At 38.5% G+C, this 21,106-nt stretch overlaps 1 protein-coding gene and 1 pseudogene across 6 annotated transcripts in view; one reads left to right on the top strand and one right to left on the bottom strand.

Moving 5' to 3' along the window:
• Positions 1-21,106, top strand: part of RABGAP1L (RAB GTPase activating protein 1 like) — a 770,330-nt gene that overhangs the window by 44,874 nt on the left and 704,350 nt on the right. The window contains exon 1 of one of the 6 annotated variants that reach the window (XM_047076972.1): positions 4,868-4,905. The exons of the other annotated variants lie outside the window; for them this stretch is intronic. The gene's annotated coding sequence lies outside the window, so the exon portion shown is untranslated. Of the gene's footprint in view, positions 1-4,867; positions 4,906-21,106 lie in introns of those variants that run through there. 6 annotated transcript variants of the gene reach the window in all.
• On the bottom strand, positions 1,612-12,742 carry LOC124509866 (claudin-6-like; annotated as a pseudogene).

Raw genomic sequence — 21,106 nt, 5'->3', positions numbered from 1 at the left:
TGCCTTGTTCACCTTCAGCTGGAAGCATGTGTATTGGGCGACTCAAATTTTTTTGCCACATTGTGCATGTCTGCAAATAACTTCTAAAATGCTGTAAATATTGATTTTGGGATTACAGGTAAGTTTTAGTAAGTGAATTTACAAATACAAAATCTGTGAATAGTAAGGATCAACCATATCTGTTAACTCTGAAGGTAAAAAATCTTATGTATGTAAATGTATATCTATTTTTGTCTTTCTTGTTAGGGTTTTGTTGATAACTCTGTTATTTTGACCCAAAGTGTTATTTTTCAGTGTGTAAAATCAGTTTTTTCAGGAATTTTTTACATTTAATGTTTTATGACTCATCAACAGTAGTTGTTAGTCTTAGTACTGTGTAATCGATTTTATTCACTCTTTGTTCTTTGTAGACTAGCTTCCATGTCTTTTTAAATTTTGTTTCTTGTTAGCCTGAAATATATAGTTGGGTAGTTATCTTCATGAAGAGTTTATCATATGAGTGTTCTCTTTTCTGAATTTTTGTCCAGTTGAGAAGCAGTTGGTTTTGTATGTGTATAGGTATGGGGTTCTTGGGTTTTGATCTTTCTGTTTCACTCTGAAAATTTAAGGATTGCTTCATTATAATTTGTGTTGTACTTTCCCAGAGGAAAGGGTTACGTCTGAGATTAATAGAAGTCTGTTCTCCCTGGTCCTCCTCATTCTCCTCCCCTCTTCTCCTTTTCGTAGATAATTCTTTATCACTCCTTGTTTTTCTGTAGGATTTCTAAAAAACATTTTTACTAGGCTGTATCTAGGTTTTAGCATGTTTTAATTATTTTTTCCTTGTGTACTCAAAATCTTTAGATGTCCCATTTCAGGTTTTCCTTCAATTAGAAACATTAGAAACATTTCATGTATATACATATATACACGTACATACACACATATGAAACGGAACATGCTTTATTTAGCAAAAACTGGTGAGTGTGTATGTGGGAAGGCATGGCAGTAGTGTGCAGGGGCTGAAGGTGAGAGGGTCAGGGTGCATAGCATGGCTGAGATGTGACTCAGGGTAGAGGAGCTAGAGATCAGAAGACTGAGTTGGGCATTCTCTGGTAACTTATCACCTGGTCTTCTAAAGGCTATCTGAGGCTCAAGAGCCCCTGGGGTTTCTAGAGGCCTGACCAGTAAGGAGGGACTTCAGGGACAGTCTGAACAGCAGGCAGCCTTCACAGTGGTCCACAGCTCCAGGTTGGCCTCCAAGGTGGGGATGTCCAGGGTGGAGAAAGATCCAGAACCTGAAGCATCACATCCTTGGCTCCATCATTCAAAGGTGAGAAATACCAGCAGCAGAGCCCAAGAGAGTGTCTGAGTTTCTTGGTTAGGTTATCAGATTAGAAATATACTCCCTCCCGTCCAAAAGTGTGCGCGCACGCGTGCGCACACACAGATAAAAACAACCACAAGCTGTCTGGATCACTATCTTGATGGCTCCAGCTCAGGGGATTAGGCTCTATTGTCAGGGGAGTCCCCACTACCCTACTGGAACTAGACATAATTCTTAATGAGGTATTTGGAGGGACCCCAAGAGGTGACATGTGTGGCAGACACCAAGTATCGGGCCATATAATGTTATCCACTGTCCCCCTCCACCCTGCCCCCAGAGGGGCAGGTGTGGCACAGTAGCCCCTCGCTCAGCAACAAGAGGCAAAGAGTTGCTCTACCTAGAAGGAGGAGGCCCCCAGCTCCGGCTTTTGGGCCTTGAGCACCCATGGGTTATTGAAGTCCCGGATGATGGTGTGGGCTGTCCAGCAGATGGGGATCAGGGTCAGGACTTCTGAGATGACAAAGATGATCCCAGAGAAAAGCATCAGACAGGCCTTGGACTCCTTGTCTTCCATGCAGGTGGACCCTTGGCTCTAGTGAGGTGGACCAACGGACCAAGGAGAGCCAACAGGAGGGTGATGACGCAAAGGGCGCAGACAGTCTGCAGGTCCTGGGGCAGCATTAGCAGTGGGTTGTACACTTTGTATTTCATCTGGCCTGTGCTCTGCACCATGCAGGACATCCACGGCCCCTCCCATGCCACCTGGGCCACCATGGTGACGTTACTGATGAAGGCAGTCACCATCCACAAGGGACAGGGCACAGAATGCAGGAGCATTCATCCAGCCAAGCAGGGTTAGGATGATCTGCAGGGTCTGCAGACCACCGGAAGCCACAGCAAGTTTAAAGTTGAGAGGAGCTGCAAAGGAGCCCACAGGGATTTGTAGGAGCCGCCGATATTATATATTTTAGAGAGACATTGTATAGTGGTTAAGACTATAAACTGAGGAGCCAGATTGCTTGGTTTCCAATTCCTGCCATGATACTAGTGTCTTTGGGCAAGGTTCTTAACGTTTTGTGCCCTAGCTTACACATCTGTAAAATGGAGATAATAACAGACTTACTTTAAGATAGAATTAAAAGAGTTTATGTAAAGTGCTAAGAATAGTAACTGGTATAGTTAGGAATTGTTTTTATTATAGGCTTTATTACTATTCTCTCTTCAGCTTCCTCCCCCCGCCCCGGAATTGTTATTTTTTTAAATTTATGATTGCCTCTTTGGGATCTGATCTCATATTTCTCTTACCTCAGTGCTTGTATTTCTTAATTTTTTTGTCGAATCTAGGATAAACATTTGATTTTTTTGTCTTGTTTCTTTTTTTTTTTTTTTTTAAATTTTTTTTTTTTCCACATTTTTATTTATTTTTGGGACAGAGAGAGACAGAGCATGAACGGGGGAGGGGCAGAGAGAGAGGGAGACACAGAATCGGAAGCAGGCTCCAGGCTCTGAGCCATCAGCCCAGAGCCCGACGCGGGGCTCGAACTCCCGGACCGCGAGATCGTGACCTGGCTGAAGTCGGACGCTTAACCGACTGCGCCACCCAGGCGCCCCTGTCTTGTTTCTTTACTAATTTGTTCTGGTGGAATATCTAATCCAGACCTGGTGTGGTTTTGCCTTTGTTAATCATTTTATTTTGTCTCTGTGCAATTTCTCCTAATCTTCCTTCTTCATAACTTCCTGCTCTAGTTTCATGTATATAATTTTGTTTTGAGCATCAGTTAGAAATTTTATAAACATGTTTTCCTGTATCTTATAGTAAATCTATTTCTGAAGAAATTTGGTTTATTTAGTCAAGTGTCCATAATTTGAATTGTAGTATCTTTTTGGATGTGAAGTTTTTTTCTTCTTCATTTTTATAGTGGAAAATCTATGTTAGCCCAATATGGGTCATAACATAAGATAGAATTTGAGATGTATTATAAGAGATGGATCAAACTAAATCTTTAAATAAGTTGAAGGTAAGTGATACTGCTAAGACTCCTGTAATAACTGAGCCAGGGTTCATAGTGTCATAAAAACAATAAATGATAGTCACTAATATGTATTCAACTTTTTTTTTTTTAAAGTACCAGGAAGTATGCTCAGTGCTTTTATATGCATAATATCATTTAATTTTACCCCAACAACTCTTAGGTGGATTATTGTTTTTGCTGTTTTAAACTTGATGAAGTTGAAGGTTAGAGAGATTTACTTAATTAAGGTCATACAATTTGTAAATGGTGGAGGCAGGATTAAACTCAGTTGTGTGTATGCTGACTCTATTGGTTGAGGGCTTAACAGGTTTTAAGGCCTTAATTGTCAATATTTATTAGGGCTTGAACTCTTATAAGTAGGTTTAGTCCCAAACTCAGACACTGCCCCATCTCACCCGTGGTGGATGGTGGGAGTTGTGTTTAGATTCCTCTTGGTGAAAGAATTCCTCAATGCTCCATTTAATATACTTTGAAAAACCATGGAATTTGTTCACTTCTAAATTTGGGTTATTCATAAATAACTCCTCTGATGCACACAGGTAATCCTTCTCATTGCTGTACTACTTTATTACTTGTTTCTTAAGCAGAACACAGTACTGCTGATGTCTTGCTTTTAAAAAAATCTGTTGTGGTCTATATAGATATTCTTGGAGTTCTGGGCATATGGTTGGCACCTTTTCCTGGAGAGCAGAGAACCACAGTTTGTATGAATGTATTTTCTGTTTTTTTTTTTTTTAACAATTTTAAGATGGTTTTATTAATTTAAATTTTGAGAGAGACATGGTACGATTGGGAGAGGGGCAGAGAGAGAGGAAGACACAGAATCTGAAGCAGGCTCCAGGCTCTGAGCTGTCAGCACAGAGCCCGACGTGGGAATCCAACCCACAAGCTGTGAGATCATGATCTGAGCTAAAGTTGGACATTTAACTGACTGAGCCACCCCAGGCTCCCCTATATGAATGTATTTTCATTGTTTGCCGTATTCCCTGTCACTTAATAATTGTTAGTTGAATGAGTACTGTATAAATTAAATTAGATAAGGAGATTCCAATAGTGTAAGTCCTTCAGGATGGGCATATTTAATGCGGTTTGAATATGCATATCACAATCAGCTAGGATCTTTTTTCACAATACAGATTTTTTTTTTTTTTAAGTTTATTTACTTAGAACAAGCTCGGGAGGGGCAGAGAGAGAGAGAAAGAGAGAATCCCAAGCAGGGTCTACCCTGCCAGCATGGAGCCCAATGCGGGGTTCAAACTCACAATCTGTGAGGTCATGACCTGAGCTGAAATCTAGAATTGGATGTTTGAGCAGGCACTGCTTCACAATGCAGATTCTTATTATGACTAGTCCTTTTTCCTTTTCCTATCCATGATATTTGGGATTCAGGAAAAGAATGGTTCCAAGAGGTCGAGTATATTTGGAGACTGTAAAATGATTGAATGTTTTTTTTTTTTTTTTTTTTTTTTTTAACGTAGGCTCCATGTCCAGCACAGAGCCCAACGTAGGGTTTGAACTCACGACTCTGATAACAGACCTGAACTGATGCTTCACTGAGCCACCCAGGTGCTCCATTTGAATATTTCTTTTCTTCTTGTTTTAAAGTTTATTTGAGACGGAGAAAACATGAGTGGGGTCAGGGGGGAGAGAGGGAGAGAGAATTCCAAGCAGGATCTGTGCTGACACAGCTCAGAGCCTGACATGGGGCTCGAACTCATGAACATGATCTGAGCTGAAATTAAGAGTCAAATGCTTATTAACTAACTGAGCCATCCAGGTGCCCCTGAATAGTTCATGATGAATAATTGCTGCTTTTTTTGTTTTTGATATTTAGGTGTTCGTGCTGTAATGATTAAAATGTGTATACGGTTTAGATCTTGTTTATAATAACTTTTAAGGGTTTCATGAAGTAATAACACATTATTGTCTAGTTCATTATGGAGTTATTTACTGTATTAAACCAGTCCTATAATGACTTTGCAGATTGTGATATTACTTTTGTCTTTTAGAACAGGAGAGACATAAATAATCCCTAGGTTGAAGGACTTGACTTAACGAGAGCAAATTTACGATAGGTGAATTTTTAACTCTTTGAAGTGTGGTATAGTATTTTGGTTAATTAAGGTGATTGTTTAGGTTACATGAAAACAAATCTTTATAAAATGAAAATATTTGTAGTAATTAAAAAGGAATGAGATTATTTTGATCAGCAACAGGGTGCATTGTACTGTACTGGGAATTAATGGCATAAAAATATCTCTGGTACCTATTTCAGTTTGTTTTTATTAAGAATTTGAGATTTTCTGGCAAATAAGAGTAGAGGCAAGAGAAAAATCAAACTAAAATAGGTACTTGACATGTTTTTATATAAGCTCTTATGTAGGTGGTAGCTAAAAATCTGGTATTCCTAGAATGTGAAACACATATATCACATCTTACTCTTTGGCACATTAGCAGGATAAGCTGGCATAAATAACAGCTTCTTTTCCTGATGGGAAAATTTTATGCCTTTTTGTACTTTTAGTCCATTAGATTTTTATCTCTACTTGAATGTGAATTTAAAGAAACCCAAACATTTATCTGTACACAAGCTAGATGGGTGGCTCTAAAAAAATTGTTTTGATTGTATAACCCCATAGGCTAATATCATTGGACTAGAGCAGACTTAATTAGCTGGGGAGATTGTTGAAACTGGTTCTAGAGGTGATAGAAATTATGTTTTGAAGGATTCAAGTTTTGTATGTCTAGTTTATACTACCTTAGCATTTCTAAGATTTGAGTTATCTATGCCTTAAAAATTTTTTTATTTACTTGACCTTTTCTGGGATTGAGATAGTGTTTGTTTCTTGCTGTATTTGTTTTCTAGTCAAATTGGTTCTTTATATTTTTATTACTATTCCTTCTAATTATGTTTCAGTGTTATTTGGTACATAAAATTTCAGCCACATTTTCTTGTCCCTTTTGATTATATTTTGCGTTTATATGAATGATCTTTGTAGAATAAAGTATGGTGCCTTTTATCTTGTTGAAAGATGAAAAGCCTTTTGAGGTGGTCCCCTTTCTGTTCCAGTCATTCAAATCTGAGATCACTGTGCTATCACGTTGCAGGCCATTTTTCCTTGACACTGAAGGAGGGCCTCACGTTGGTCATTTTCTTTTGTTTTAATTTGCTGTTGTCATTATGGAAGTTTCTAGGAACTGTTCTTTAATTTTGACATGTACTTTATTTTTTTCATCATATATTTGGGTGTCACGTGCTAGATGCTAAAGGAAATATAGGCTTTGTTTTTGTGGGTTTTTTTTTTAAACTTTCCATACTATTATTTATTTTTTTCTTCTATTTTGGCATATTTTAAGCATATAAAATACAAATTTCAAGCATAAAAAATTAGGGCGAATGATATAATATATAATCCTGTAACCTCTTATCAACTTTAGCAGTTATCAAATGATGACCAATCTAGTTTCCTCTGTGCCCACCCAGATTTTATGAAGCAAATCTCAGACATCATGTTAATTTGTAAATATTCACTATGCGTTTCCGGAAGACAAGGATTCTCTCATAACAATACCACCATTTTCATACTCTCAGAAATATTAACAATCATTTCTTAATATCATTGATTTGTCACTGTTCTCATTTTCCTTGCATAGATGGGAAATTTGGTGTGGAGATCTCTAACATTTTAGTTTACTGTCTTATTTATTTTTTATTTTTTAAATATATATTTTTAATGTTTATTTTTGAGAGAGAGAGAGACAGACAGAGGCAGACAGACACACAGCGAGAGCGAGAGTGAGCCTCTGAAGCAGGCTCCAGGCTCTGAACTGTCAGCATAGAGCCTGTCCTGGGGCTTGAACTCAGGGACTGTGAGATGATGACCTGAGCTGAAGTTGGAGGCCTAACTGAAGTTGGATGCCTACCTGACTGAGCCACCCAGGTGCCCCTACTGTTTTCTTTTAAAAGTTACCTCAGGGGCACTTGGGTGACTCACTTGGTTAAGCATCTGACTCTTGATTTTGGCTCAAGTCAAGCTCTCTTGGTTGGTGAGATGGAGCCCCATCCACATCTGGCTCTGAACTGACAGTGTGGAGCCTGCTTGGAATTCTCTCTCTCTGTTCTTCCCCAACTCGTGTGCACTTGTGTGCACTCTCTCTTCCAAAATAAATAATCTTTTTTTTTTCTTTTTAAGGTTAATTTATTTTTGAGTGAGGGAGTGTGAGCGGGGGCGGGACAGAGGATACAAAAATGGACTCCGTGTTGACAGCAGTGAGCCTGATGGGAAGCTCGAACTCACGAACTCTGAGATTGTGACCTGAGCTGAAGTCGGGTGCTTAACCGACCGAGCCACCCACATACCCTTAAAATAAATAAATAAACTTAAAAAAAGTTACCTCATTATATCTTAAACCTGTGGAAATTCTATATAATGACAAGTGTATGCTGGTTATTTACCCAGTGAAAGAAACTGTCAATGCTGTTATCATCCTTTAGAGGTAAAGTTCTGATCAGGCTGTGGGGTATTAGATGGCTCTTTGGGTTTTAGGAACTTTGAATTTACTCACCTTGGGTAATCTAATTCATTTATTCTGCAAATATTTTTCTGTCTGCTATATGCCAGACATTCTTCTAGGTGAATAAAACAAATATCCTTGCCTTTGAAGATGCTACATCCTAGTGGGAGAAACAGACAGTAAACAGTAAATATAATACAAAAGTAAATCAGATTGTATGTTAGAAAATAAGTGTTCTGGGAAAGAAAGAGTAAGCAGATCAGGATAAATGGGGGTTGGAAATTGGTGGTGGGGAAGCAGTATGAGATAAGACAATCAGGGCAGGTCTTTCAAGAGGATGAAATTTGAGTAAAGATGTGAACAGGGAAGTAAACATGTTAGATATCTGGTCGAAGAGTGTTCTGTTTTGCAACAGCCAGAGCAAGCATGTCAAGTGGTTTAAGAGAAAGCAAGGAGCTTGTTTTAGATGGAATTGAGACTACAGGGGGGAGAATTGTAGGAGATAAGTCACAAAGGTAAGGTAAGATGGGGTGGGGGAAGTGGTGAGGAGGGGTGACTTTATAGTGCAGACATGTAATGGCCTTGAAGGTCACTTGGCTTTTATTATGAATAGGATGGGGGAGCCATTGGAGAGTTTTGATCAGGGGACTGGAAAGAACTAAATTAGAAGGACCATTCTGGTTGCTTTTGAAAATTGACCATAGGGGAGCAAGTAAAGGAGCAGAGAGAGTAGTTTTGAAGGCTTTTAGAATAATGTAGGTAAGAGATGATGGTAGGTGGGGCTGGGGCTTGGTGGTGGCAGTAATAGTGGTGAGAAATGGATGATTTCTGGATGTAATTTGGAGGTAGAACCAAAGTAATTTGCAGATGTTGTAGATGTAAGGTGAGGGAGTGGAGTGAGAGAGAGTTAGTTTGAGGAAGGAGGAAAAGAGAACAAGAGGAGTAGCATGACTGATAATTTTGTCCAGAGTAACTAGAAGGGTAGAGTTGCCATCAACTGAGATGAGAAAATCTGCAGGAGGGTGGTGTGGAGTGAGGATAGGTGGGTTAGGGGAAAGGTTGGAAGTATGGTTTCTGAGTATGTTGAGTTTGAAATGTCTCTTAGGTATCCATTTGGAGGAGACTACTATGTAACTATGCTTGCCAAATAACGTGTTGAACATCAGCAACAACAGTGAATGCTTGTTAAAAAATTAACTGGAAGAATCTAGTTAATGGAGTGGCATTAGAACCTGGGGCTCTAATACTCCTATCTCTGCCCTCAGTGTGCAGCAAGTGTACTGTGGCTTGTGATCCAAGATTCAAAGGCATGACAACTGCCAAGATGGACATCAACATGCACATTCAACAACATGAGAAACTGTCAGATACTGGATTTCTGAGGACTTATTTTTTTTTTTTTTTATCACACCTTGCCTATTTAACACCTCAGAACACATTTAAAAACATCTGCTAGTAGGTGGGATAGTCAATAGAAATGGTTATGGAGTCATTGAATAACTTGTTCTTCTAATTATATAAAGTATCTTCGGGTTTTGTTTGCCTCGTGAGAGTGCAAATTTGTAAAGTAGAAAAATCTAGTACTAGAACAGTTTTTACTTTGAATTATTTTTCCAATGAACAGGGACTTAGTTTATAGTTTATAGTTTCAATTTAGCAAGGACCCTCTTCCCTTTTGCTTTTGTAGATGCATGACGTTATATAGTAGAAACTCTTATGAAATGTTAGGTACATGTCCAAATATTTCCTAAATATTAAACTTCTTCAGATTATTCTGTGCCTTTGTGTTTGTTTTATTTGTGCAACACAATTTGGAAGTCCTTTTTTTAGGATTTCAAAACTTTTTTTCATACTACTTAACTTTCCTCATAAGCACCCCATTGAATCATTTTACTGAAAAGATTAGAAAGTAGTCTGAAGTATAGTACCTCTTCTTTGTTATAAATTTACCAAATCAAGGAAAAAAATGCCTCTTCTTGAAACCTAGTTAACTTGAGAGATTTTTCAAGAACTCTAATTCTTTCATGTGGCTCACTAATTCTTGCAGAACTAGACAGAGATAAATGCATAAAACATACAAACGTTCACACTGCATGCCAAGAAGCATTTGGATTTTATGTATTTAAATTTCTTCTGAGGGTTAAAAGGTGTTAAGTCAGGCATATCTCAGAAACATTCAGTGTTATACTAAACCCAGAGGGCTCTGTGCTTCAAAGACAGAGATCAGATCTTTGTCTGTAGACTTAATAGGAAAAGAAAAACAATTAAAAAATAACACTTGACTTCTTTTCTTTAGTTGTGTTGGTGCAATGACTGAGGTGTCCTTCACTGCTGATCTTGTGTGGATCAAATCTCTTAGTCTTTCTTTTAACTGTAGGAACCAGGTCTGGTTGCCAAGTTCACGAAGTTTTGGTTGCTACCTTGATTCTCTCTGCTATACCCAACAAATTGGTAATTAGCATTTCCTCTGTTAGTGCCAGTTATTGTGGCGAAACACAGTAAACATGAATTCACTTCTTTTTCCTCTTAATTCTGCTTGGTGTTATATTTTGGTATACTTTGATAGACTGTGTTATGTGAGAGCAGAAGAGACAATTGATTGGAATCAAATGTTTGTAATAGTGTAATAATTACCAGTCTTTGGAAAGGTAATATGCTAGTAAATAGATTTCTCAGTTGAGGATTTCTACGTTTTGTTTCAGGCTCTGTAACTTGTTAGATTATTTAATTTCTCTGTGCTGTAGCTTTTTAAAGAAATACTTGTTCTTCAAATATTCAGAAGATAAATGATGTGTAGAAGCTAGAGCTTAGAGATCTTGGAGATTAACTAGTCTAATACCTTATTTTCAGATAAAACAAGTGTGTTCATAGAAGTGAGATGCCTTTTCTCATGGATACATTGGGCCAGAAAGAACTGTGACATGTGCTTTATGCAGTATCATACAAGATACCAAGTGTTAGATGGTGACCCACATATCACAAAACTTCGGTTTTATTATATCAAGGGGGGATATAACTATACAGTGGATACTTTAGTGATGAACTCTTCTGTCTTGTGATGATTCCCCCCCCCCCCCCCCCTTGACCATATGCCTGTATCTGCTGGGCACAAAACTGATTATTAGTCTTAAGCCAAGTTTATGGGACTCTGAATTGTACAGACCTTGGTTTTCCAGGAAGTAAGTGACTATATAATTTTATCAACCTTACTCTTGAATAGATGGCATATATAATAATGGCAGAAAAACCAAGAGAAAAATATAAAGTCAAATGCCATTAAAAATTTTGAGTATATTTTCAAAATATTTTTTGCTGGAGAGGATGTGGAGAAACGGGAACCCTCTTGCACTGTTGGTGGGAATGCAAATTGGTGCAGCCGCTCTGGAAAGCAATGTGGAGGTTCCTCAGAAAATTAAAAATAGACCTACCCTATGACCCAGCAATAGCACTGCTAGGAATTTATCCAAGGGATGCAGGAGTACTGATGCATAGGGGCACTTGTACCCCAATGTTTATAGCAGCACTCTCAACAATAGCCAAATTATGGAAAGAGCCTAAATGTCCATCAGCTGATGAATGGATAAAGAAATTGTGGTTTATATACACAATGGAGTACTACCAGGCAATGAGAAAGAATGAAATATGGCCTTTTGTAGCAACGTGGATGGAACTGGAGAGTGTGATGCTAAGTGAAATAAGCCATACAGAGAAAGACAGATACCATATGGTTTCTTATGTGGATCCTAAGAAACTTAACAGAAACCCATGGGGAAAGGGAAGGGAAAAAAAAAAAAAAAAAGGTTAGAGTGGGAGAGAGCCAAAACATAAGAGACTGTTAAAAACTGAGAACAAACTGAGGGTTGATGGGGGGTGGGAGGGAGGGGAGGGTGGGTGATGGGTATTGAGGAGGGCACCTTTTGGGATGAACACTGGGTGTTGTATGGAAACCAATTTGACAATAAATTTCATATATTAAAAAAAAAAGAAAAAATGTAAAACAAAACAAAAAAAAATATTTTTCATTTAGGGGCACCTGGGTGGCTCAGTCGGTTAAGCATCTGACTCTTGGTTTCAGCTCAGGTCATGATCTCATGGTTCGTGAGTTTGAGCCCTGTGCCGGGCTCTGCACTGACTGTGCAGAGCCTTCTTGGGATTCTTAACTTTTCCCTCTCTCTCTACCCCTCCCCCACTCATATTTGTGTTCTCTCTCTCTCTCTTTCTCAAAAATAAGTAAATAAACTTAAAAAAAAAATTGGGTGCCCAGGTGGCTCAGTTGGTTAAGCATCCAACTTCAGGGCAGGTCAAGATCTCGTGGGCTGTGAGTTCAAGTCCCATGTTGGGCTCTGTGCTGACAGCTCAACACCTGGATCCTGCTTCAGATTCCATGTCTCCCTCTATCTGCCCCTCCTCTGCTCTCTTTGTCTCTTAAAATAAATAAACTTAAACATTTTTTAAGGGGGTACCTGGGTGGCTCAGTTCGTTGGGCATCCGACTTTGGCTCAGGTCATGATCCAGTGGTTTGTGGGTTCAGGCCCCACATTGGGCTCTGTGCTGAGGGCTCAGAGCCTTGAGCCTGCTTCGGATTCTGTCTCCTTCTCTCTCTGTCCTTCCCCAGCTTGCACTCTTCCAACTAAGCCAACCAGACACCCCTTTAAGTGAAGGCATTTAAAAACAGGTCAATGAATTAGTCAACCATTGCTGTGGCAATGCTACATAACAATGCTGAAATGTTTGCTGGCTTACAAAACAAATATTTAGGTTTTTAACTCATGGGTCTGTGGGTCTGGAGGGAGACTCTACCTCTTTCTGTGTATTGGATTCGGGTCTTTTTCACAAGTTGCATTTTGAGTCTTTTGGCTTCTTGGTCCACTATCATCATCATCATCATCTTCCTTTTTTTTTTTTTTTATTAAAAAAACCTTTTTTTAAAAGTTTGTTTATTTTGAGAGAGAGAGAGCACAGTCGGGGGGGGGGGGCAGAGACAGAGGAAGAGAGAGAATCCCAAGCAGGCTGTGTGCCGCCAGCACAGAGCCCGATGTGGGGCTCGAGCCCACGAAACTGTGAGATCATGACCTGAGTCAAAATCAGGAGTCAGATGCCCAGTTGACTGAGCCACCCAGGTGCCCCTCTATTGCCTTTTAAACCATCCTTTGTAAGTACCACTTGTCTTCTTCTTTTCCTCTGGTAATTATTTCAAGTAAGTCATTTCTCCCCTTTTTTTATTTCATCAGATCAAGCATACTGTTTATCTGGGGAATTGTCAACTTTTTATATACTATCTTCATTCACCTAGATTTTTGTCCTTATATTTACTATATGAAACTTATTAAAATATATCTTTTATGTCTTTTTGCTTGCATATAATTATATTAGGACTTATTAGGTTTCATGTGACAGAAACTCAACTTAAACTAACTTATGGGGCACCTGGGTGGCTCAGTTGGTGAAGTTTCTGACTTCGGCTCAGGCCATGATCTCACAGTTTGTGAGTTCAAGCCCCGTGTTGGGCTCTGTGCTGACATCTCGGAGCCTGGAGCCTGCTTTGGATTCTGTGTCTCCTTCTCTCTCTGTCCTTCTTTGACTTATGCTCTGTCTCTCTCAAAAATAAATAAACAAAAAAAAAAAATTTTAACTTATGCAGGGGTGCCTGGGTGGCTCAGTTGGTTAAGCGCCGACTTCAGCTCAGGTCTAGATCTCTTGGTTTGTGAGTTTGAGCCCTGTGTCAGGCTCTGTGCTGACAGCTCAGAGCCTGGAGCCTGCTTCAGATTCTGTGTCTTCCCCTCTCTCTGCCACTCCCCGACTCACACTCTGTCTCTCAAAAATGAATAAATATTTTAAAAAAATTTATTAAACTAACTTATGGAAAAATAATTTATTGAAAGGGATATTTCATAGAATTAAAGAAATAGTGGATTTACCAAGACTGAGGTTTGGAACAGATAGAGCTATACCTCAGGATTGTCTCAAACAAAATGGTAGGGACTCGACTAAGACTCTCCTGCTTGGCTGGCTTTAGGATATACTTATCTCTTTCATTGCATATTGACCTTCTTCATATGGGGGAAAACATGGCTACCAACAATTCTTAGTTTATCTAAGAATAACTGTCATGATGAAGTCTTTGGTCACCAGTCCAAAAATCTTAGGAATTGGGTTAATTGGTCTAAGTAGTTTGGATTCAGTGCCCATCTTTGGAACTGTTTGGCCATGGTGTTGAGGTTTCTATAAAAACCATGAGATTTGAACAGAGGGAAGGCTTATTTTCAGAAAAAAAGGTCTTGAGATTATTGCTGGACAAAAAAAAATAGGTATCCACTAAAGTAATGTGAATTACTAAGGCCCTTTTGTGCCCCTTTGTGCAGGAGTATACTTGCATACATCTATTCATGTTGGTGTGGCTCTTGCCTGAGAACTGGAATAATGGATGGACTGTTTAGTAAATAGGAACTATGGTAGGTTTTTTTTTTTTTTTTCCCTCAAGACTGGATGGTTTTTTTTTTTTAAAGCACAGAATAATTATAGTTGGTAAATGTTGTTCCAGATTATTCATGTCTGTTTTCTTATTGTAAATTAAGACTATTTCCTGTTTCCAGTGTTGTAACAGGCCTACTATAGTCATTTGAATTCTCATGCCTAATAGAACTTGCAGCTTATCTTGTCCAATTTTGACTCACACTCATATATTCAGGGTTCTATTTTAGTTCAAGAGCTACTTGAAAATGAATAGGTGCAAACACATAATCTAAAAGCAAGAAGCTGGCTAACCACATTTGGCACGAAAAGAAATTGGACCATGTGCACCACGATTTTATACTTTTGAATGTGTTCAGTTATTTTGGGAAGAAGATAGCTTCCAGTTAGACTCTGCTAAATGTTGCTACACTGTTTCTAGTGTATATGTGAAAATTGTAGTTTTAGGCATCCAAGTGAGGTGTTAATTTAAAATATATTGCTCATTTCACAAAAATGATGTGGACTTAAAGTGAGAATTAAAAGCCATTTCACTGGGTAGAATTGGTAGAATTGCTATCGGTGTGGGGATAAGCGTGTATTTAAGTGATTCAGTCAATCAAAAATATTTATTGAACTCCTTTGAGAAGGGAAAAAGGGGATGAATAGAAAAAACATACATCAGATTTTCTGTAGGACTGAGAAGTTTCGTGTCCCTTATTCTCCTGTACCTTTAAAATGCCTAAAGAATAAAAATGTGTATGCCAACACTGTAGTTCGCAGTATTTTTTTTTTTTTTTAATATCTGAAGAGACATAACATTTTTTTGGGTCAGATTTTACAGTCTAACTTTTGGATTATAATAGGGTAGCCTTTTAACCAAATGCCTTTAAAAGTCGTTTTGCTTTTGTGCACTGTTCTGTTTTACATGCTGAGTTGAAATGGATGTATTAGTCTTGAGTTCATAGAACAGTGAGCTCCATATTATTTAAAAGACCCCTGCAAGTTTTCCAGCTGCTCTTTCTTTTGACTGGAAGAAATAATAGTAGATTGCCATAAAGAGAAAGTAACATTAGCATATTAGCATATTGCTTCATAGTAGTAGATTTAATAAATTATGTTTTGAATTGACTTGTGAAATGGAATTCTTCAGCACATCACATGGAATGAGAATCTTAAGATTAAGTGACTTTAGAATTCATTCAGTCCAACTTCCTATCTGATGCGGGAGTCCATTCTGCTACATCCAAGATAATTGACTTGTTTATTAAGCAGATATTTTTTGAGCCCATGTTATCTGTGCTGGCACTGTGCTGGGGTTGTGTTGGTGGGTAAAATAAAGATAGACGTGGTCCCTGCATGTCCCCTAACAACTTGTAGTTGAGTGCTCAGTTGGTCATTCAGTCTTAGCAGGTAGGGAAAAATTGACATGTTGACAACATTGAGCTTCTAATCCATGAACATTGAGTATCTCTTCATTTATTTAGATCTTTTAAATTTCTTTCATCAGTGTTTTATAGATTTATTACTTATAGATCTTATATGTATCTTATTAAGTTTATACCTAAGTATTTCATCTTTTTGTGATATGGTAAATGGTACTGCTTTTTTAAAACTTCAGTTCCAATTGTTCATTGTATGTAGGGAAGAAATCGACATTTGTTTACCTTGTATTCTGTGACCTTCCTATACTTATTAGTTGTAGGAAGTTGTTTTTGTTTTTGTAGATTCTTTGGGATTTTCTACATAGATAATTATGTAATCTGTGAATAGAGACTGTTTCATTCTTCCTTTACGATCTCTATACTTTTATTTATTATGGTGTTGAATCAGAGTGGTGAGAGAGGGCATCCTTGTGTTCTTCCAAATCTTAAGGGGAAAGTGCCCAGTTTCATAATTAAGTATGTTAGCTGTAGGTTTTTTGTAGATACTCTTAATCAAGTTGAGGAAGTTTCATCAATCGCTAGGTTGCTGAGAGTTTTTATTTTGATCATGAATGAGTGTTGGATTTTGTCATATGCATTTTGTGTGTAACTGACATGATCATGATTTTTCTTTAGCTTATTTTGATATGTTTTATTACATTGATTAATTTTTGAATGTTGTCAGTCTTACCTTGGGTGTAATTCTTTTTACATATTGTTGAATATAATTTTGTAATATTTTGTGGGGCATAGAGAGAGGGTGACACAGAATCCGAAGCAGGCTTCAGGCTCTGAGTTGTCAGCACAGAGCCTGATGCCAGGCTTGAACTCAAGAACTGTGAGGTTATGACCTGAGCTGAAGTTGGACACTTAACCCATTGAGCCATCCAGGTGCTCCTGAAATATTTTAAAGTGTTGGCTTTGCATTCTCAGATTTTTGTATTTGTGTGCAAGTGTGCAAATTTAGTAAACATCTGCATTGAGGTTCAAAGAAATGGAAATGTTCAACCAAATAAAGTAGCATTGGGCAAACTTCTAAAAGTATTCTTAAGGCCGTTGGAGGCAGGGTTTTATGCTTGTAATGAGAGCTGACTTAATTCTGAGGAACATGAGAAATTCTGGGCTGTGGTTTGAAGAGATCACAAAATTACTTTTGGTAAACTAATAGTTTTCTTGTTAGCCTGGCAGAATATCTAACATTTTCTTGGGCTAAAGAAAACCTCTTAAAAATGGACATCTTATTTGAATTGTATAGCCATTAGTATTCATTAACATGCTGATTTATTTATTTATTAAAAATTTTTTTTAAATGTTTTATTTTTGAGAGAGAGGGAGAGAGAGAGCGCGAGCATTAGTGGGGGAGGGGCAGAGAGAGAAGGAGACACAGAATCCAAAGCAGGCTCCAGGTTCTGATCTGTCAGCACAGAGCCTGACACGGGGTTTGAACTTGCAGACTGTGAGATCATGATCAGAGCCGAAGTCAGCTGCTTAGCTCACTGAGCCACCCAGGCGCCCTTAGCATGCTGATTTAGAGTTAATGGCCAGGGTAGCTATTTATCACTTACACAAGAAGAAATTTTTTCTTTTTTTTTTTTTTTTTGAGAGAGAGAGCGCACGCGTGCACGTTAGTAGGGTAAAGGGGCAGAGGTAGAGAATCTCAAGCAGGCTCCATGCTCACCATGGAGCCCAGCATGGGGCCAGATCCCACCACCCTGGGATCATGACCTAAGCTGACTGAAATTGAGAGTCGGACACTCAACTGAGTGAGCCACCCAGATGCCCCAAAGAAGAATGTCTTGGGAGAAGACATAACTTTTGATGGAGAGAGGAGAGGTGTGGAGAAGGTTCATTGTGTATGTAGTGACAGATACCAACCCTCAGTCTCTAGGAATAGGTGAGGAAACTTCAAGAGACAGTATAATGTAGTGGTTCAGAGCATGTACTTTGAAGTCTGAATACCTGGTTTGAATCTTGGCTCTGCATTTGTTTTTTTGTGAGAACTTTAGCCTGATTGGTGCTTTTAACAACAAATTGTTCGACGCATTTGTTGAATATCTACTATGTACTAGCTGCTACACTAGGCATATGATATTCTCAGGTAAATGAAAGAGTTGGAATTAGGGTTTATTTAGATAGCCTTAGCATCAGAGGGTGGCTTCAGGGTTCCCCGCCTTCTTTTCTATATCTCATCTTATCCTGCTCTCACCCATGCTCACTGTGATCTAGCTATTATGGCCTCCTTTCTCATAAGCCTTTTCTCATATCTGGGCTTTTTGTATTTGTTGTTTCTTCTACTTGAAGTTCTTTTCCCCTAGTTCTTTCCATGGCTCACTCATTCTTACTAAGCCCAAACGTCAACTGGGTCCATATTGCCTCCTGTCTTCTCATTACCTTTCATAGTATATATTCCAGTACGTGATCTTGATTTATTTTTTTCTATGTTCTCTCTTCCATAAGAATGTTAGCTCTAGGAAGACTGGAACTAAATTGGTCTTACTCATCATTTAGTCTCCAGGTCCCATGATTGTTTCTAGTGCATCATAGAGACTCATTAAATATTTGTTGAATGGATGAATGAAAGCTGATACCTTAGGAGTCAGCCATATGGAAGGAGGCAAGAGCTAAGACCCTATAGTGTAAAAGAACTTTCGGTAATTAAAGAGCTGTAATGGTAAAGTGACAGAGGGAAAGGTGTGTTGGCTTTGTAAGTCCTGGCATAATTTGGATTTTATTTGAATTTTAGTGAAAAGATTAAAAAAATTTCCTTTTAAGTTTATTCATTTTGTGAGAGGGTTAGAGACAGCGTGAGTGAGGGTGGGGCAGAGAGAGAGGGAGGGAGAGAATCCCAAGCAGGCTCTGCGCTGCCAGTGCAGAGCCCAATGTGAGGCTGGAACCCATGAGACCGAGAGATCATGACCTGAGTGGAAACCAGGCTTAACTGACTGGGCCACCTAGGCGCCTCAGTGAAAACATTTTAGAGTAGAGTTCTAATGTAATCTAATTTATTTTCTGAAAGATTTCTTTGGCATCTCTGTGAAGAATAGATTAGGGGAAGAGAGGACTGGAAGTAGGACTTGGGTTAGGAGACTTTTTTAGTAGATGAGAACATTGCCTGGATTAGGTTGATAAAAATGTCCATGAAGAAATGGGATAAATGTGGGATTTATTTTGGAAGTGGGGCTAACATGACATGTTTATGGGAGGAATGAAGAAGTAGAAATGAATTAAGAATGATATCCAAATTACTTATTTGAGCAACTTGATAGAAAGTGGTGTTATTAACTGAAATGGGAAATCTGAATGAGAAATTTGGAGGAGACGTTAGGAATTACATTTGGGTCACATTTAAGATATTGATAAGAATTCCACATGGAAATATAAAGTAGAAAGTTGGGGGGCGCTTGGGTGGGTCAGTCGGTTAAGCATCTGACTTTGGCTCAGGTCATGATCTCACAGTTTGTGAGTTCAAGCCCCACGTCCGGCTCTGTGCTGACAGCTCAGAGCCTGGAGCCTGCTTCAGATTCTGTTTCTCTCTCTCTCTCTGCCCCTTCCTTGCTTATTCATTCTCATTCTCTCTCTCATTCTCTCTCTCTCTCTCTCTCTCAAAAAAAAAAAAAAAAGTTGGATTCCAAATGAAGACTTTAGAGGACATTTGGGTTGAGAGAGAAATTTGGGAGACTATTACATATAGATGGTATTTAAATACATGGCAATGAGAGATACTGCTTAGAGAGATGTGTGTGGCAAGGAGTCACAAGTTCAGAACTTGAACTTGGGGAATTTCCAGCATTTAGATGTTAAGTTGAGGAGTGGCAACTTGGGCTTGAAGAAGGATTGGCCACAGAAAGAATATCTGGAATGTGTAGCGTCTTGGTAATCAAAGATTCTTGGGGCAGCCTGGAAGGGCAAAGACGTGGCCTCTAACACATACTGTTTTCAGAAACATTTACTTGCAAAATGAAAAATCTTTAGAGGACAGAAAAATGTGCTTGAAGGATTTAACATTTAAAAGGAAGGATATTCACATGTCCAACAGAATGAAATGATGGCTAGCTAATTACACTATCCTAGAATAGTTACTCTTTATTTTAAAGTTACTGGGAATTTTGAGTTTCGATGAAGATGGAAGTAATTATTAAAGTGTAACTGGAAGCTGAGAGTAAATCTTTTTTTTTCTTTTTTTTTTTTTTTTTTGCCAAGAATAATGGTGTTAGTGTCACCTAAAGGCAAAATGAGATATTGCAGCCATATTTATATGGGGCAGAGAACAGAATAACTTAATTGGAATGAGAAAAAGAACAATTCTGGGTAATTTTAAGGCATGCATCAGCAGACTTAGAGAGTCCTGTGTTCTTTTCCCCCAGTTTACTTGTTCTAGCCCTCTATCACATTACCCCTTTGGTCACTGAGCAGATTAATATACCATTCTCTTTTGTCTTTTACATTTCAGCTCAGATATTTCCCTGAGTTCTTTCCTACCACCTTACTTAAAGTTGTCCCTATGCTTTTTGTAGCTAGTCATTGTTACAATAACATATTTTATCTTCTTCATAGCCTTTAGAGTGATTTGGAATTACATTTGCTTACTTGCTTGATTTCTTACTAGATGTAAGCTCCAGGAGAGCAGGCAACTTGTCTGCCTTAGTCACTCCTATAACCCTAATGCTGAGTACTGTGTTTGTTATGTAGCACACAGGTTCAGTTAAATTAGCAGTGTGAATATTTGAACTTCTGGAAGTGATAGACATTGTTGAGTTTCTGTGGTGTACAGATCTATCCAGAAAGCAGAATTACACTGTATTTACACTGTCACATGAATGAAATGTGAAAGCCTTGGCCTTTTCCTCACCCCCTTGTGCTGATAAGTGGTAGTGTGTCTGGAAAAGAAAAGATACATGGTTTAGTGTATTGAATTCTTTTTTTTTTTAATTTTTCTTTATTTTTGGGAGAGCGCAAGTGGGGGAGGGGCAGAGAGAGGGGGACCAAGGATCTGAAGTGGGCTCTGTACTGGCAGGCTGATAGCAGCAAGCCGAGCCCATACAGGCTTGATATCACAATTGTGAAATCATGACCTGAGCTGAAGTCAGATGTTCAACTGACTGAGCCACCCAGGTGCCCCTGGGTGTTGAATTCTTATTAATTAGTAAACTTACGTGACACAAAGATATTTTAAGGTACGATAATTTTAGGAGATACGTTTTTGTAAACATTTGGATTTAATTATAAAGTAATTTCAGTGACTTTGTGTATCAATTTGGTTTCTAGTATCATGCTTAATTATTTCCTCTATTAAAAAAGAACAAAAATAGTATTTCTAGGAGAAATGAATCAAGCAGTGGTAAATCTGTTTAGTTGAGATATGGGCGGGTTTGTGTTGT

This window comes from Lynx rufus, unplaced genomic scaffold (assembly GCF_022079265.1).
Source record: "Lynx rufus isolate CCGP_SWC_20201006 ecotype Redwood Valley unplaced genomic scaffold, mLynRuf1.p SCAF_15, whole genome shotgun sequence".
Taxonomy (NCBI): domain Eukaryota; kingdom Metazoa; phylum Chordata; class Mammalia; order Carnivora; family Felidae; genus Lynx; species Lynx rufus.
Note: the sequence above shows the minus strand (reverse complement) of the source record. Positions and strands in the feature narration are given on the sequence as shown.